Source organism: Neofelis nebulosa, chromosome 1, assembly GCF_028018385.1.
Source record: "Neofelis nebulosa isolate mNeoNeb1 chromosome 1, mNeoNeb1.pri, whole genome shotgun sequence".
Lineage (NCBI taxonomy): Eukaryota > Metazoa > Chordata > Mammalia > Carnivora > Felidae > Neofelis > Neofelis nebulosa.
In genome coordinates, this window is record NC_080782.1 from 35,174,218 (window position 1) to 35,191,965 (window position 17,748).

The 17,748-nt window shown below is 41.1% G+C and overlaps 1 protein-coding gene and 1 pseudogene across 3 annotated transcripts in view; one reads left to right on the forward strand and one right to left on the reverse strand.

Moving 5' to 3' along the window:
- The window catches only part of NIM1K (NIM1 serine/threonine protein kinase), a 65,918-nt gene that overhangs the window by 1,195 nt on the left and 46,975 nt on the right, over nt 1-17,748 (forward strand). The window contains exon 2 of one of the 3 annotated variants that reach the window (XM_058719022.1): nt 3,163-3,271. The exons of 1 other annotated variant lie outside the window; for it this stretch is intronic. The gene's annotated coding sequence lies outside the window, so the exon portion shown is untranslated. Of the gene's footprint in view, nt 1-3,162; nt 3,272-15,451; nt 15,548-17,748 lie in introns of those variants that run through there. One more of the 3 variants, XM_058719029.1, reaches the window with a different exon arrangement.
- Nucleotides 3,161-3,784, reverse strand: LOC131505462 (N-alpha-acetyltransferase 20-like; annotated as a pseudogene).

Sequence of the window (17,748 nt, forward strand, 5' to 3'; positions counted from 1 at the left end):
AAATGGGAGCAAATGAACCACATTCTAAGCTCTTACCCGTGCAATTCAGACAAGTTTGGAAATTAAACAAATCGCGTTTGCACTCGAGTCCGCCGGAATCCAAAAGGGAAACAAACAAAACCAGACCGAAAAATCTATTCCAAGTTAAGTCAAGATTTCAACGCGGGATCTAAAAGGAGTATTTGTGTATGGCAATACGTTGTGTGTGTGTTTTAATGTTTGAAAAATATGTATCACTCAAGCTTGCATCATCAGTATTCAATGTGATTCACAGAAGCGCTTCAAAAGATGGTTTCTGTTAGTGTTGCAAAAAGCACTTCTAATTTTGGTTGCCATGGTAACCGAAGAAGTTGCCCCGCGCCGTTGATGCGCAGCCTGGCTGGAACCAGGAACTGTTCGTGAGATCTCCTCACGTCCCCTCATGTCACCATGGTAATAATAAATGAGCTTATAAGATACTTGTTTCTTTTCCTTAAAATACTAAAGCCCAAGCATGTTGTTTTCCAATTTTATCTTTCCAGAGTTTGCAATTTGTGACACAGACCTTCCTTCTTAGACAACTGAGTGTAAACACTGCCCTCCAGCCAATCAGCCCCGCTGGCCCAGCTCTCTTCCCACAGCTCCCCGCAATAAGTGGGGGAAGCATGAAGGAGGAGAGTGTTTGGTGTTAAAGGAATCCCGGCCTTGCACCACATCCCCCTCCCCATTTAGCGTTTTATAATTTGGAGTCCTAATCAGCTCTCTAATTAGGAGATGGGGAATGTGGGTGGGGGTCCCAGAAAGAGGTGAATGGAGGAAAAGCTAAGTCCTGCTCTCTCCATGGACTCCTGTTTTGTGTGCTGTTGAATTTGCCTCATGGGTTTATTTTTGGCTTGACCACTGTTAAGTGGTGAGCCTGGAAAAACCTTTAGAGAGGCCTTCTTCTGTGTTAGGAAAAAATGTGGATTGGATATTTAGTTTGAGGTGTGCGTTTTTTTCTAGTAACTACACTGCATTTAAAATAAAGGCAGGTTTGTATGAAATCTAAATTTCCCAGTAATAACTACATGTAGGCCATAGAGCCCTCTATGCTCTTGATTTAGCCTGAGGTTTTCAATTAAGATGGATTAATTTGGGGGAAGCAGTAGCATCATTCAGATACTTTCAGTAGCAAATGTTGGTGTCTTCAAAGAACTATAATCCTTTATACAGTACATCCACAATTCCTTAGCAGTGAATCCTATAAAATCAATTTTGTACATTGATGGCACATGATTGGGAAATTTGGAAGCCCCTAGACTTACAGTTTTAAAAGAAGAAAAAAAAATACTTTGTCTTAGTAGGTTAATGTTTATAGCCAAATACGTAGTTTCATTTTGAAGAATTTAAAAATTAAAATATAACGTGAAATCCACCTTCATTTTTTGAGTCTCATTATGGTATTTCTCTAAGGACTAAAAAAACCTCAATTCATTGGCTGGTTTTCTTTCGGTTGCTGAAAGGACCAGCTGTTTACAAAACTAGTCTCATTCTATTGTTGCCATCTCCTATCATCATTCTTTAAAAAGTTTTTGTGGAGGAAATAATTGTTTTTTACTTGCTTAATTTTTAAGAACCTCTGGCTCTTTCTTATCAAATATTCCAATGGCTCTGTAAAACACCTCTCCTTGGTATTTTCTATACAATGAAATGCATCAGACAATCCTTAGATCCTTCTAGGCCCCCCAACTCCCACCCAGCCCTTCAAAATGGAACCCCAGTCTGAACCAGTTCTTTCCTAGCCCTGACATACACCAGCATTCTGAGATTTCCCTTCACTTCCTTTTTGTCCCCATTCTCTGTTCTCTGGTTTTCCTCTTTGTTAGTTTACTGCTTCATTTTCTGAAACACCCACTTTGGTAGCTTCTTAAGAAAGAGTTATGGGAAATAAAATTTTGAGACCTTGCATGTCTGAAAAAGTCCTTATTTTACTCTTGCACTTAATTGATGGTTTGCTTGGGTGTAGGATTGACTGGAAATTAATTCCTGCCAATTTTGGAAGGTATCGGTTAATTGTTTTCAGCTTTCAATGTTGCTGAAAGTTCAATGCCATTCTGATTCTTGATTCTTGTCATGATATCTATTTTTTTTCTGTCTGGAACCTTGTAGGATTCTCTCATTGTTTTGTGAAGTTTCACTGAATATGAACTTGCTTTCTACAGATTATGTTCATCTACCTACTGGTCCTGAGGAACTTGTATCCTGCTCTTCTGGGGAATTAATGATATAGACATACTTGGAAAATCATTCCATTTTATTGGTTACTTTTCATTGTCACATATTGATTATTCTTGACTGCATCAACTCAAGATATTTAGTTTTGAATACTTGGTTGCTGCTCTTTGGAATCATGCATGCTGCCAGATCATCCTGCATTCCATTTCTGTTTTCTTACCACTTTTTGTCTTTTAACAATGATCAGTGCTCTCATTCGTATAGGGTCATACCCTTAGCTCTACAAATAGTTTTTATATTATTTGTATATTTGCTTTATGGGACATGTTGGTTTTACAAGTAAATTAGAGCACAACAACAGTACATTTGCTGTGGACTAATCAATGATGTGATGGCCAAGTCTAAAATAATGAGGCATCCTCCATGCCAACCATTGGTGACCTGCAAGGTAAATATTTCTCTAGAATGTAGACTTGTTCACCCTCTTGTTTTGCATGTGAGGCAACAAATCCAGAGATATTAAGTGTGCGGTCATTTTTCCGGAGTCCCTTTTATTTATTTATTTATTTATTTATTTATTTATTTATTTTAGGGTCAACAATGCATTTTATTATACATCTTAGATTTGTACATTTCACATATGCTTTTAAAGCTTCAATTAACAGACAATATAAAACAAATATGTGTGTGTGTGTGTGTGTGTGTGTGTGTGTGTGTGTAGCAGTGGTTCTCAGGCACAGAATGTAGGAGGAGACTGGAGCATGTTTTTCCCCTTAACACAGAGTGAATATTCTGAACCCAAATAGTGAAATGTTTCCATCTGACCCAGCTGCCTTTTTGATTGAATTTTATTACACTGAACTGCTTTAGTAGGCACGATGTTGCTAACAGGAAACAATGAGACTCAAATTTGTAACCTGTATTTTCTTTAAGTCTGTAAGACCTAAATGATTACTTTTCTCCCGATAGAGCTCCGGGATCATCCAGTGAAAATAATATTGCCCCTAACATATCTGGAACATCAGCCTCAGAACCACTGCCCATGGTTATTCAACGTCTTCAGGCCTCACAGGATGAGGTAATGGTATGATGGATTTCTTCTCAGTGTTTCTGGAAGGTGCTCTCCTCATATCATAAGCGTCCTCATCACGTTCCCTGTTGCTGGGCAAATAGTACTCTATAACTGTCCCTTACACGCTGTAGCCCAACTGCTTGTACATGTTGACTGCAACTTGGTTAGATACTCTTACAAAGAGATCAACAAAAAATCCACCCTTTCTTTCTGAAGTCTCCTCTAATAACTCCATAAGTTTAGCAGCCAAACCAAGGCGTCGAAATTCTTGGGGGGGGGGGGGACAGAGAGAGCCGTGACATGCCCGTGCCATTCTTCCCTAGCTTCGGAGCCTTCTGCTTTACCCGCGATCTAACCCGTTAACTCTCCACCAGGTGTCTCTGCAATGATGAAATACCCTGGCCAGTGGGCGAGGTGCTGTAAGTAAAAAGGAATCTGTTACATTTCTGTAGGTGGATCCAAGTTAATGTTGTCGAAGCGGAACAGGTCGTTGCACGTGAAGGCCCAGAGTGTGGTCATCGGCCGCCTCCTAGGCCAGCTCGTTGGGATCCCCACCTGCCCTGCCTGAAGTCGTTCTGCCCTGACTCCCTTTTAAACACTCATTCTTTTACCCAGCCTCCTCTCTCTCCTTGGTTACTTTGTCATATATTATTTTTTCATTTTTAAAGTTTACCTATTTATCTTGAGAGAGAGAAAGAGGTAGAGGGAGGGAGGGGCAGAGAGAGAAGGAGAGAGAGAGAACCCCAAGCAGGCTGTGCACCGTGAGCACGGAGCCCTTATGTGGGGCTCAAACCCACCAACCATGAGATCATGACCTGAACCAAAATCAAGAGTCAGAGGCTTAGCTCATTGAGCAAACCAGGCTCTCCTCTGTTCCTTTCTTTAAACCTTTTTTCTTTATTATAAAGAAATATTCTACTTCTTTGTTATAAACTATGTATTATAAAACAATATATATTCCACAGGTAGCAAGAAGTAGTGGTTAAGTCTTATTTAGTTTTAAAAATAAATTTTATAGTTAACATACAGTGTAATATTAGTTTCAGGGGTACAGTATAGTGATTCAGTAATTCTGTGCATTACCTAGTGCTCACCACAAGTGCTCTCTCTAATCCCCATCACCTATTTCACCCATCCCCCTGCCCACCTCCCCTCTGGTAATCATCAGTTTGTTCTCTATGCCAAGGCTGTTTCCTGGTTTCTCTCTCTCTCTCTCTTTTCTTTGCTCATTTGTTTCCTAAATTCTACATATGAGTGAAATCATATGGTATTTGTCTTTCTCTGACTGACTTACTTCACTTAGCAGTATATTATCTAGCTCTATCCATGTCATTGCAAATGACAAGATTTCGTTCTTTTTATGGTTGAATAATATTCCATTGTATATACATATGCCATTTCTTTTTTTTTTTATTTTTTTTAACACTTATTTATTTTTGAGACAGAGAGACAGAGCATGAACGGGGGAGGGTCAGAGAGAGGGAGACACAGAACCCGAAACAGGCTCCAAGCTCTGAGCTGTCAGCACAGAGCCCGACGCGGGGCTCGAACTCACGGACCGCGAGATCATGACCTGAGCCGAAGTCGGCCACTTAACTGACTGAGCCACCCAGTCGCCCCTACATATGCCATTTCTTTATCCATTCATCTATTGATGGACACTTGAGCTACTTCCATAATTCGGCTATTGTAAATAATGCTGCTATAAACATACAGGAGCATGTATCCCTTTGAATTAATGTTTTTGTATTTTTGGCATAAACACCCAGTAGGGTGATTTCTGGACTGTAGAGTAGTTCTATTTTTAACTTCTTGAAGAACCTTCATACTGTTTTCCACAGTGGTTGTACTGGTTTGCATTCCCACCAACAGTACACGAGGGTTCGTTTTTCTCCACATCCTCACCCACACGTGTTGTTTCTTGTGTTTTACTTTAGCCATTCTGACAGGTGTGAGGTGATATCTCACTGTAGTTTTGATTTGCATTTCCCTGATGATGAGTGATGCTGAGCATCTTTTCATGTGTTTGTTGGCTATCTGGATGTCTTCTTTGGAGAAATGCCTATTCATGTCTTCTGTCCATTTTTTAATCAGATTATTTGTGTTTTTTTGAGTGGTATAAGTTCTTTATATATTTTGGATATTAACCCCTTATAGAATGTATCATATGCAAGTATCTTTTCCCATTCAGTGGGTTACCTTTTAGTTTTGTTGATTGTTTCCTTCACTGTGCAGACGCTCTTTATTTTGATGTAGTCCTAATAGTTATACATTTGCATAGGGGTTAAGTCTTAATTCTGGAAATAGCTTTGCTGCATTTGAATCCTGTCTCTGTGACTTACTTACATACTATAAATGTGACCTTGGGCACATAGTTTGATCTCTTCATGCCTCCTTTTTTTTGGGGGGGGGGGGCATAATAACAGCAGGTACCTTCTAGGATTGTTGTAAGACTTAAATGAGTTGGCTCATGTAAAGCTCTTAGAATGGTGCCCGGCAGAAAATAAATGTCATTGTTGCTAGTATTATTGTCAAAAATACAGAAATAAATGTTAAAATGAAAGAAATAATCATGTATAAATCTCTCTCTAATCCTGTGTATAATCCCAGCTAGAGAGATTATCATGGTTAACACTTCAGAGGGTTGTTTTTGGTAGTTAAAAACAAAGAAAAAAAATTGAGATACCATACATACAATTTTATTTGTAGCTCTTTCCATTTATCTTTATGTTTTGAGCTTTTTTCCTTGTTGTTGGATAGTCAGTATTCTCTGTATGACATATTTGTTTTCTTTTCTGTATTGATCCTAACACAGAGCCTTACAAATTAGGCCCTCAATAAGTACTAATTGTCTGGGAAGCCAGCCCTTTCTTCTGGACCCTTTGGGCTTGGGGCAGGTGTAAAGAGAGTTCCTCCCATCATGAATTTGAGAAGTCCCCCTGCAACTAAGACAGGTCTTATCTTTTCCTATGCATTAAAAGCATTCTGGAGATGGCACCTGAAAAGTGTGGATTCAGCAGAATGAGGGAATACTCGTGTGAAAATATGATGGAGGAGTGGGGGGTGGCATGGACAAGAACCTGAATGGAAGTAGCGAGGCATGACTCAGAAGGCCACCAAGCTAGGAGGTGTGGATCTTGGCACGTGCACAGCAAAGGCCAAGAGAAATGGCCTGATGTTTTGGTTTTTCCTCACAGCCTCAGTGATTAGTTGAGGCTAGGAAGCCAGTGAGAAAGCTTCTGTGTATAGACACTTTCAGAAGTCTGGCCTGCTTTGATCTCCCCCATCTCCTCCTGAGAGATCTGACCCAGTTTGGCTCTTCCACAGTACATGACAGTCGCCTGCCTGCTTTCCTCACACAGGACACGTGTGTCCAGAAACAGCCACTTAGCAACTCTTTCACGGTTTTGGAATTAAGCCTTGAGCAGCCCCAGTGAGGATTCGTGTCTCCTCAGAGCACTGCATGTAGCATGGAGGCAAATTTGTGTTGGCGTTTTTGTGTTCTGTCATGTTGCACATGCCAGAGAGTTACTATATCCCAGGAAGCAAAGATGTTATTCAGAAGAGTGTGGACTGGGTGGCTGGCTGTGCCCGGAGACATTTAATAGTTCATTTAGAGGAGTACTTCTGTCTTGCTTAAACTCAGGCTTCCTTAAGAATCACCCTTTCTGGGGGCACCTGGGTGGCTCAGTCAGTTAAGTGTCGACTTCAGCTCAGGTCATGATCTCACTGTTCGTGGGTTCGAGCCCCGCAACGGGCTCTGTGCTGACAGCTCAGAGCCTGGAGCCTGCTTCGGATTCTGGGTGTGTGTGTCTCTCTCTCTTTGCCCTCCTCCACTTGCACTCTGTCTCTCTTGCTCTCTCTCTAAAAAATAAATAAACATTAAAAAAATTAAAAAAAAAAAAGAGTCACTCTGTGTAGCACATAACACCCACGTGAGAACCATTCTGTGTGGTCTGGTGGCTGCTGTCTGCCAAGGAAAGTCAAAAAGATTTACCAAAGCTCTAAAACAATTGCATTGGTTAATATCTATAGAAAACAGGGCATGACACTTTCAAAGGTTACTATATAGCAATGCTAAGTAAGGATGCTCTTGGCTTAAACCTGTTTGTCACACTGCTAGAATATTCAGTGAGTTGCAGATCAGTGACTTAAAATTCTTCTGTTCAAGATTTTGTGCAAAATGCTAGATTATTTTGTGAACGTTGCCCACAGAGACAACGATTCAAATACAGACTATTAGTTCCATTCTTGGTTAACAAAATACACTCTGATCATATTTATTGAATCATGAGGATTTCTTTTAAAGCCTTTTAAACTTGGGGTGCCTAGATGGCTCAGTCGGTTAAGCATCTGACTCATGATTTCAGCTCAGGTCATGATCTCACGGTTTGTGAAATTGAGCTCCGCATCAGGCTCTGTGCTACAGTGTGGAGTCTGCTTGGGGTTCTCTCCCCCCTTTCCCCCCCAGCTCATGCACTCACACGCACTCTCTTTCAAAATAAATAAATATTTAAAAATAATAAAGCCTTTTAAACTTTTCTGAGCTTTTAGTTTAGACAAATACTCCTCGGACATAATCAACACCACCAGTTCGTGAGCTGGTGTAGAAAGCGAAGAGGTACAGATTTGCTCACCCTTTATATAAATGCCTCAAATTCAACAAGACATTTTAATTTTTTTTAACGTTTATTCAATTTTGAGAGAGACAGAGCACAAGCGGGGGAGGGGCAGAGAGCGAGGGAGACACAGAATCTGAAACAGGCTCCAGGCTCTGAGCTGTCTGCACACAGCCCGATGTGGGGCTCGAACCCACAAACCACGAGATCATGACCTGAGCCGAAGTCTGTTGGTTAACCAACTGAGCCACCCAGGCGCCCCAACAATACATTTTTAGATGCCGCGTTTCCCTGTTTTCCTCACCTACGTTTCCTTACCTTAGTACTTGCTTGCCTTCAGGCCTCATCTGCTTCAGGAAGTTTTCCCTACACATTCACGACACGCTAGCTGTTCTCTGAGCACCCACTCTCCTGTGCGCATCTCTAGCCAACTGCTTTGTCCATTATATTTAACTGGTCTGTTTATGTATCTACTTTGTCCCGCCAGCGGATGACTTATTCTCATCCACATGGCTCTTGGCGAGCACCTCAGACGGTTGGCATAAAGTAGGCAGGCACTTAAAAATAATGTTTGCTCAACTGGACATTTCATTGATGTTGACAGAATCTTCCATAATAGAGTGTGAAGGTAGTGACCTCACATTGCTTAGGGTGGCAAGAAGTTCAGGGAGAATCATCTCGCTTTCATCCTTCTTTCTAGCAACATCTTTTCGGGGGATTGCCTGCGACACTCACGGCTCCTGCTCGTGAGACCAGATAACACAGCAGCATCTGTTGTGTGTGAGGCACAGGCTCTGAGGTCAGAGAGGCCTGAGCTGGAAATCCAACTGATATTTCTTGCCTGTACAACTTTGGACAAGTTATCAAGTCCTTCTTGCGTTCAGTTTCTTCATCGTAAAAATGAGGGTAAATTGCAGTCAACTTTCAGGGCGGTTGTAAGGATTAAAGAAAATCTGTATATGGGGCGCCTGGGTGGCGCCGTCGGTTAAGCGTCCGACTTCAGCCAGGTCACGATCTCGCGGTCTGTGAGTTCGAGCCCCGCGTGGGGCTCTGGGCTGACGGCTCAGAGCCTGGAGCCTGCTTCCCATTCTGTGTCTCCCTCTCTCTCTGCCCCTCCCCCGTTCATGCTCTGTCTCTCTCTGTCCCAAAAATAAATAAAAAACGTTGAAAAAAAAATTAAAAAAAAAAAAAAAAGAAAATCTGTATCAACTAATTGGAACCAAATAATAGTAGCTATTCTACGTTAAGGATGCTTTTGGCTGCAAGGAATAAAAAGAGGTTTATTAGCTTGGCTAAAAGAGGTTTATTTTCACGTAGAAAAAGAGATCTAGATAGGTGTCTTGGTCTGCTCAGGCTGCCATAACAAAATACCATAAAACGGGAGCCTTAAACAACAGAAACTGATTTTCTCACAGTTCTGGAGGTGGGAAGTCCGAAACCAGGGTGCCAGCACGCTCGGGTTCTGATGAGCACTGTCTCTGGCTTTCAGATGGCCACGTTCTTGCTGTGTCCTTACATGGCAGAGAGAGGGAACTCTCTGATCTCCTAAGGACACAAATCCCATCATGGGGGCCCTACCCTTGTGGCCTTATCTAAACCTAAATCCTGTCTCCAAATACCAACACACCGGGGCTTAGGGCATCAACGTGTGAATTCTGGGGAAGACACAATTCATATATAGCGAGAAGCCATTGATAGCTTTGTTTTAGTTGCCATCAGAGACCTAGTTTATTGCTATCTTTCTGCTCTGCCATTCTTCTGAAGTCTTGCTCTCATGGTTCTCATTTCAGTGTGCTTAGCTGGCCACGAAACCTCCAGACAAGGTCCACACAGGAAGAAAGGGAAAGGAGCTGGGCCACTTACAACTATGCCATTTTATCGGGAAGCATAAGATATCGAAAATCCCTTACTAAGGTCCCATTTGCCAGAACTGTGTCTCCAGGCCAGCCCTAGCTGTCGGGGAGAAAGAGCACGGGGGCCTTCCAGCTTCTATAGCAGAAGTCGAGGAAGGGAGAAAAGAGTTAGTAAAGATGTTGAGTGAGCCAGCCAGCAGTGGCTCGTCACTTATTGATAGGGTGCTCATATATCCCAGTTTGCCAGCGACAGCCCTGGTTTGCACCTGTTGTCCCAGTGTGATTATTAATAGCAACCCCTTCTATTCTCAAAAGTGTCTTGGTTTGAATGACAAATGCTATGTTCATTCCACTTATTGAGCGCTTGCTATTTACTGTAGGCTCTTATTAAATGGTAGTTATTAATAAGATAGAAGGCAACCATACGATAAATAATAAGCCAAGATTACGTGTGGCAAATGCCTGTGATGCCACTTCGTAATATGGGATACAATACTACGATATTGATTTGGCCTAGGAGTGTTTTGAGGACTGATGACGCAGACTAGAAAGCCACTTACATATTAAGGCAGGTATACTTTTCTGCCGTCACAAAATTTATCAGAGAAATTTTGCATATGAGAAGAAACATTATTTTATCTTCTAGATTATTCTCTTGTGGAGAATGTAGTAGACTGTGACCTTGGGCTATTTAGTAATAAAGCCCTCCTTAATCAGGAGAAAAAATTTGTATCTTCCAAATATTCTTTCGAGTTGATTTAAAATAAAACTATTTACTTAACTCTTTATTATTTTCCCCCTTAGCTCGGTTTTAAAATCCTAACAATTTGTTTTACAAATGCATATATTCTGTTGGGCTGACACAGTGGAAACAAACAAATTAAAGAAACTTGGTTCTTGTTTTGTCCCTGGCCACCAGTTAGTAAGTCTCTTTCCTCTCTGGATCTGTTTCTCATATACAAAGTGAGAGATGAAATAATCGTGGGGGGTCCTCTACTTTGTGTTCCTAAGAGTCCATAGGTGTGTTTGGGTCATCAAGGGAAACCAGGAAACAGCCAATCTGCTTGCGGCCTCAGGTCACTTTGGTCTGAGGATGTGTTAAGAAGTAAGGCTGCAGAGGAAAACTGACATGAGGTCACAAAGCGCATGCATATCCATCCAGCCAAGCAACTTGCCGTTCATTTTTGGCAGAAGGAAGGCGTTTCCTAAACAGCATGGAAGGTCAGCGGTACTTGATGGGCTGGAGGGAAGAAAGACACGGAAGGAAAAGACTTGTTTTATTCCGGGTTCTGAATTCTTTACATGTTCAATGACCTAACATCTCTGGTCCAAGGAGCAGAGTGGCCGTGAGGCGTAACTCACCTGTCCCTGGGTTTGTGTTCTGAGAAATTCTAGCAGCACGTCACAGGTTAATAGTTTTGACACAGTGTGCTGTTGGTGGTTCAACCCCAGCCCTCCCACCCCCATTCTGCTGTGATAGGTATCCCCCGCTTTTCTAAGTTCACATTACACCATCCTGCTTTTACCAAAAAACCTACATCGGTACTTGTTTTCACTCACTGAGAGAAATCTGCAGAAGATTTTGGCTTTTATGAAAAAAGGCGAAAAGTGAACATGCATTCAGCATCGGCTTTGCCGTGAGCCTCTATGGGGACAGTACACCTGGAACAGTGGCAGAGGCCACACCGAGCTCCTTCCTCGGGAACTACACTGGGCACACGAGCATCACAGAGCTTTGAGCTATTGTCTGTGAGCATCTGTGCTTTGTCGCAATTTATTTTGAGCATCTGCTAGCAAAACGTGTCCCAAAGGATTAGAAAAGCCCAAGAAGGGTATTTTGGGGGTCTGGGAATGCTAAAAAAAAAAAAAAATCCCATAAAAATGAATGGTAATTACTCCTTCACTTTCTGCCATGTCAGCTTATGAAAGGTTTCATACAAACCTTCTACTTTTGGAAAGTGGGGGAAAGCTGTATCTCCTTTCTAAATGACATCACCAATGTTCTACAACCTTAGTTCCTTATTACTTTTATTTTTGAAATGAAAGATTTAGAATCTAGATAATTTGCCTGCTCAGTCAACCCAACCAATTTTTGTTTAGATTTTCTCATGGGAAATAATGTTATCAAATAGCTGAAGAGATTAAGCATTTCAATGTCCTTCTGCCACTTTTAGGAGTAACTGCACCCTGGATTTTGATATCTAGGTTGCTTGTTGAAACAGCGATGCCTGATTGATATCTTCAAGGTTCTAAGGACTGCTGTTGCGAGGTCATTCCATGCTCCCCATCCCTGACCACCTTCAGTGCGGTTGGCAATTATTTTGGAGTTTTTTTTCTCCTTATAAGTCCTCATTGGCACTTCCTTTCCTACCTTATCTTCCCCCTTCCTAAAAACTCATTTATTTTTATGAAATCTTCCTGAGGTAGATTTTGATTTTCTCAACTTTTTTTTTTCTTTAGTTTTTTAAAATGTTTATTTATTCTGACAAAGAGACAGAGTGCGAGTGGGGGAAGGGTTGAGAAAGAGGCAGACACAGAATCTGAAGCAGGCTCCAGGCTCTGACCTGTCAGCACAGAGCCCAGCATGGGGCTCAAACCCACAAACTGAGATCATGACCTGAGCCAAAGTCGGACGCTTAACTGACTGAGCCACCCAGACACCCCATCTCAACTTTTCAACTTGTCAGGTTTCCAATCATCTGCTGAACATTTCCTGTTTTGGCTAATTCATGGAAATGCTGAAAAAGATTCCCCCCAGTTCCATGCCCAGTACAACTCATTGCCTTGTCCAAAATTGCTCAAAACTCTGGGTTTCTGCGGCTATTCTGAACCACCCATATGTAATAGTTTTGCTCATACCTCTTTTAGAAGGTTTAGATGTTTGCAGTACCAGTCTGTGTTGTGAAACTCAAACAGGTCTGCTTGCACGTGGGTGCCATGGAACAAAAGACCAAATATACCGTTTTAAGCATACCACCACGCAAAAACAGAGAACAGTGGAGATTTTGACTGGAATCCCTTAAGCTTATAGGTTCGTTTGGGGGAGAGTTTACATCTTTATGATGTTGAGCATTCCTTTACTAAACATGGTGTCTTTCCATTTATTAGAACTTCTTTTTTTTTTTTTTTAACAAAGTGGCGGTTTTATTTTTTCTTTTTTAATTTTTTTTTCAACGTTTTTTATTTATTTTTGGGACAGAGAGAGACAGAGCATGAACGGGGGAGGGGCAGAGAGAGAGGGAGACACAGAATCGGAAACAGGCTCCAGGCTCCGAGCCATCAGCCCAGAGCCCGACGCGGGGCTCGAACTCACGGACCGGGAGATCATGACCTGGCTGAAGTCGGATGCTCAACCGACTGCGCCACCCAGGCGCCCCCATTTATTAGAACTTCTTTTATGTTCTCCCATAAGCTTTCATAATTTTCCTAATCTATGTCTCTCTCAGCTCCTTTATTGGATTTATGCTTAGGTTTCTCAGGAATTTTATTGCTACTCTTGTCAATGGAATATATATTATTTCTTTATTGTTACCAGAGTATTATCAGTGAATACGAATGTTACTGGATTTACACTAATCTTGTGTCTAGCAACACTGTTAAACCTACTTATTAGTTCTAACGGTTTCTGAGTAGGGACTCTGGGATTTTCTATGTTTAAAATATGTGTCTGAAAATAAGAATAATTTTATTTCTTTCTTTTCAATATTTAGTTATCGCCTTCTTTCATTGGCTAGAGGTTCCAATAAACATTGAATAGAAGCAGGACTGGAAGGCATCCTTGTTTTCTTCCTGACTTTGTAGGAAGAGACAGCTTGTTGTTGTTTTTTTAAAGTTTATTTATTTTGAGAGAGACAGAGATAGCAGGAGTGGGGGAAGGGCAGAGAAAGAGAGGGAGAGAGAGAGAGAATCCCAAGCAGGTTCCATGCCGCCAGCGCAGAGCCTGGTGTGGGACTTGAGCCCACAAAGCCGTGAGATCATGACCTGAGCCAAAACCAAGGGTTGGACACTCAACCGACTGAGCCACCGAGGCACCCCAAGACTGCTTCTGATATTGAGCCACTTAAAAAGATATTTGCTATAGGTCTTTGGTAGATAGGCTTAACTTGCTTGAGCAAGTTCCCCTCTGCACCTAGTTTGCTGATATTTTATTAATAATGAGTGTACAGTTTTAGCAAATGCTTTTTCTACACCTGCTGAGATACCCTTTTGCTTTTCTCCTTTAATTAATTTATGTGCTTAATAAAATTCGTGCATCTTCTGTTGTTAAGCAAGGCTTATATTCTTGGGAGACATTTTATTGAGAGATGCCTTTATAAATATATTGTTGGATTTGATTTAGTACTACTATTTTATTTTACATTTTTGATATCTATGGTTAGGGAGTGAAATTGGCTTATAATTTCATTTTCTTGTAGAGGCTGCCAAACTTTCAATCGGTATTCTATTCCAAAATGACCTGAGTTGTGGTTGTAGCTTAAAGTATAGCTTGTTTTTTCTATGGCGTGTACGTGTATAGCAAGCATTGCTCTTATTTATTTATAACCTCCTTTGAGGCATTTGGACTCATTTAGCAATAATGATAATAATCATGACCCATTTTGAACTTTCTCACTATAGGTTGTCATTCAAAAGCACAGAGTTATCTAGAGTTTCATCAAGTCAATTTGGCTACTTTGCAGTGGTGATAAGCCGATTACGAATCTGGGAATGAAGACAAAATTAATTTGTGTATTAACTGTTACTGATGTTGATCGGGCCCAGTGGTTTATCCAAAAACAAAGAATACTCCTTTCTGATTCTCCTGCCTGCCCTCGCTACTATGGCTGATTCATGTCATGCCCAAGTCTGGACTTCGTGGTGGTTGCTGGTTCCCTAGAGCATTAAGTTCCACAGTAATATACACCAAATAGAGGCAGCAAATGGAGTCAGGTAGGCTTGGGTCCCTTGCTCTCCCTGCTACTTGCCAGCTCGTTGAGTTTGGACAAATTCTTTCACCTCTCTAAAATGTTAGTTATTCATCAGTGCAACGGGAATTTTAATATCACCAAACAGAGTTTGTTACAATGATTAAATCCATAATAGAGTACAGTATCTGGTATAGTGTAAACGCCTAAAAGAAGTACCTTTATTTTTTCCACTGTTAGAATGAATAAAATGCTAACAATACTATGCTAACACCAACTGAAAGTGTGGCTTCTTTCAAATGTCCTTCAAAAGGTGCTATTAGTTTGCAGTTTATAAGTTTCTGTTACAGTGCCTTTCACATATTATGTCTTAATCCTTTTTCTTTTAAAAAATATTTATTTGGTGCCTCTCATATCCTAGGGTTAGATGCTGGGGAATATTGAAGATATGAGATAAATAAGCAGCAGAGATCAGTCTAGAGAGACAAAATACAATTAGAATATGAACTGATAGAATGTAAGATGTGGGATATCAAGATGGAACATAAGATATGGGAATATCAAGATTGAACTCAGTGGGACTGAGGAAGAAGCAACTAACTGTCTAGGTAAGTAGAGCAAAGAAAACATGAAGAAGGTCATATTTCAGTAGGGTCTTAAAGGCTGAAAGAGGTAAGGAGCAAATGTGTTCCAGTCCTAGCAAGCTAGGTAGGTAAAACTACCCCGGCAGGAAAAAGATATTTTATGATAGGAAAAGTAAAACTTCAAGAATAAATTGCATAATTGATTCCGATCTCAGAACTTCCCTTCAGGGCTGGATATTTAACTATGAGTCTGAGCCTGTGGGAAGGAGAGCAGGGATGCCTTGGAACCCTGGGTAAACACTGACCCTCTGGTGTCCTAGAGGTAAGATTTAATTCACTGCTAATTAGTGTTGGCTTTGGCTCCCCTGGGGAAGTATAAACATAAAGAAGGAAAGGAGTGGGGAGAAGGGCAAAAGGCAAGTGCATGGATGTGTATTTTGCAGAGCTGCTCTGGAGGAATTGAGACGTGCAGAGAAGGTCTTGAAAATAGAGCAGGGATTATTTCGCATGCTTTAAAATAAAGCAAATTCTGCTGGAGGCTGCTAACATATCACACCCTAAAAATAAAAACAAAGGAATATGGAGCCTTTTTTATTCTTACTGTGATCATTTTAACCTTCCAAAAGGAAGCCATAATTGGGCTGTTTTTATTGTCTGTGGGCTGGAGCAAATGCTGGTCTGTAAACATTCTGATGCTTCCAACTCAAATAGCCTTCTTAGGAATGTCTACCCACATTTGAGGTGTGCTTCACTGGGAACCTTAGAATGTTGTAGAAAAACAACAGGGCATCTCACCAAACCCACAATGTTTCAGAAATTTTCCAGCCAGAGTTATTCCGGCTGGGGGCACATGTAACAAATGTGCCCTTGTTTCAAGAGAAGATACTTCAAAGAGTTTTGGGATTTTGTTTGGTTGTTTTCAAATTCTTTTTTTTTTTTTTTTGCCTTTATATTTTCTTTATCATAGAACAGTTGTTTTAGTGTTGTGGTTGCTGTTGCTGTTGTTTTTCCACCAGAGAAGTATATGAAAGAAATATCTATTTCTGTATCTTCTGGGATCCACACTACCCTTTAAAATATCTGCACAACTCAGATCAATTCACGTGGCATTTATGAACTCCTCCTGGGTACTCGGTGTCCAGAATCCTGAAGTTAATAAGATTGAGGACTTGCCCCATAGAACCCCACATTCCAGTAGGGAGGACAAATATGTACACAAGTAGCACAAACACTAGACAGAATGTGAAGATGTTCAAGGAAAACACAGAGTTCGTGTGGGAAATACCAGAGGAAGAGCTGTGTTCTGCCTGAAGTATAGAGAAGAGAAGAGAAGAGAAGTTTGAATAATAAGTAGAATTTTAACCATTAGACTATTGAAATAAGAAAAAGAATGGAATTAATCTCTTGTAAAACAAGAATTTAAAATAATTGTTGTGCTTACCAACAAAATAACTCTGTTTTAATTTGTTTACTCATTCATCTATTCCATAAACAAGTATTGAGTACCTATGATGTGCCAGGCACTACTTAGAGAGAGAGGTGAATAGAACATCCTCCCTGCCCTCAGTACCCTTATTGTCTAGACAGATAGAGATGTTCACACAAGAGACAGATGTGCACAGACAGGCGCATGAAATACTCTGAGAGTACCACAGACTTAAAGGAGTCGAGGAAGACTGCACAGCAGGGTAGAGTTTGGAAGGTTCGACGGGGAACAGGTTAAAGAAAACAGTCCATGTAGAAGGAATGTCATGTACAAAGGCTTGGAGGCGTGAAGCAGCATGGGATGCTTGTGGGCCCTCAAGTATTTTGATGTTCTCAAAGATAGCGCTGTAGGGGAGGAAAAGTGCTCCTGGACCTTCCTAGAGTCCTTGGCTGGGTCTGAAAAGTAAATTGACAAAGATTAACAGGAGAAGAATGTACACATGTGTTCAACCTAAGTTTGATGCGACATGGGAGCCTTTACAAGGAAATGAAGACCTACAGAAACAGAGCTGAGTATTTTATGCTGGGTTTGATGAGGAGTGGACAGTCGTGGAAGAACACTATGATAAGTCAAGTGCAGTGGTCCCCCCCTTATCCGTGGGTTTGCTTTCCACGATTTCAGTTACCTGAGGTCAAGTGGGGCCCCGAAGTAGAAGATTCTCCTTCTGTCTTATCTGCAGAAGGTCAAGGGTAGCCTAATGCTAGGTCACCACGCCTATGTCATTCACCTCATCTCACCACACAGGCGTTTTATCATTTCATATCTTCACAAGAAAGGTGAGTATAGTCCAGTAAGATATTTTGGCAGACCACATGCACATGGCTTTTATGACAGCATATTGTTGTAATTGTTCTATTTTATTATGAGCTATTGCTGTTAATCTCTTACTGTTCCTAACTTATAAATTAAACCTTATCATAGATATACACATATAAGAAATATCATAGTATCCACAGAGCTCAGTAGTCTCTGTGGTTTCAGACATCCACTCAGGGTCTTGGGACACATCCCCCAAGGATAAGGAGGGACCACTGTAT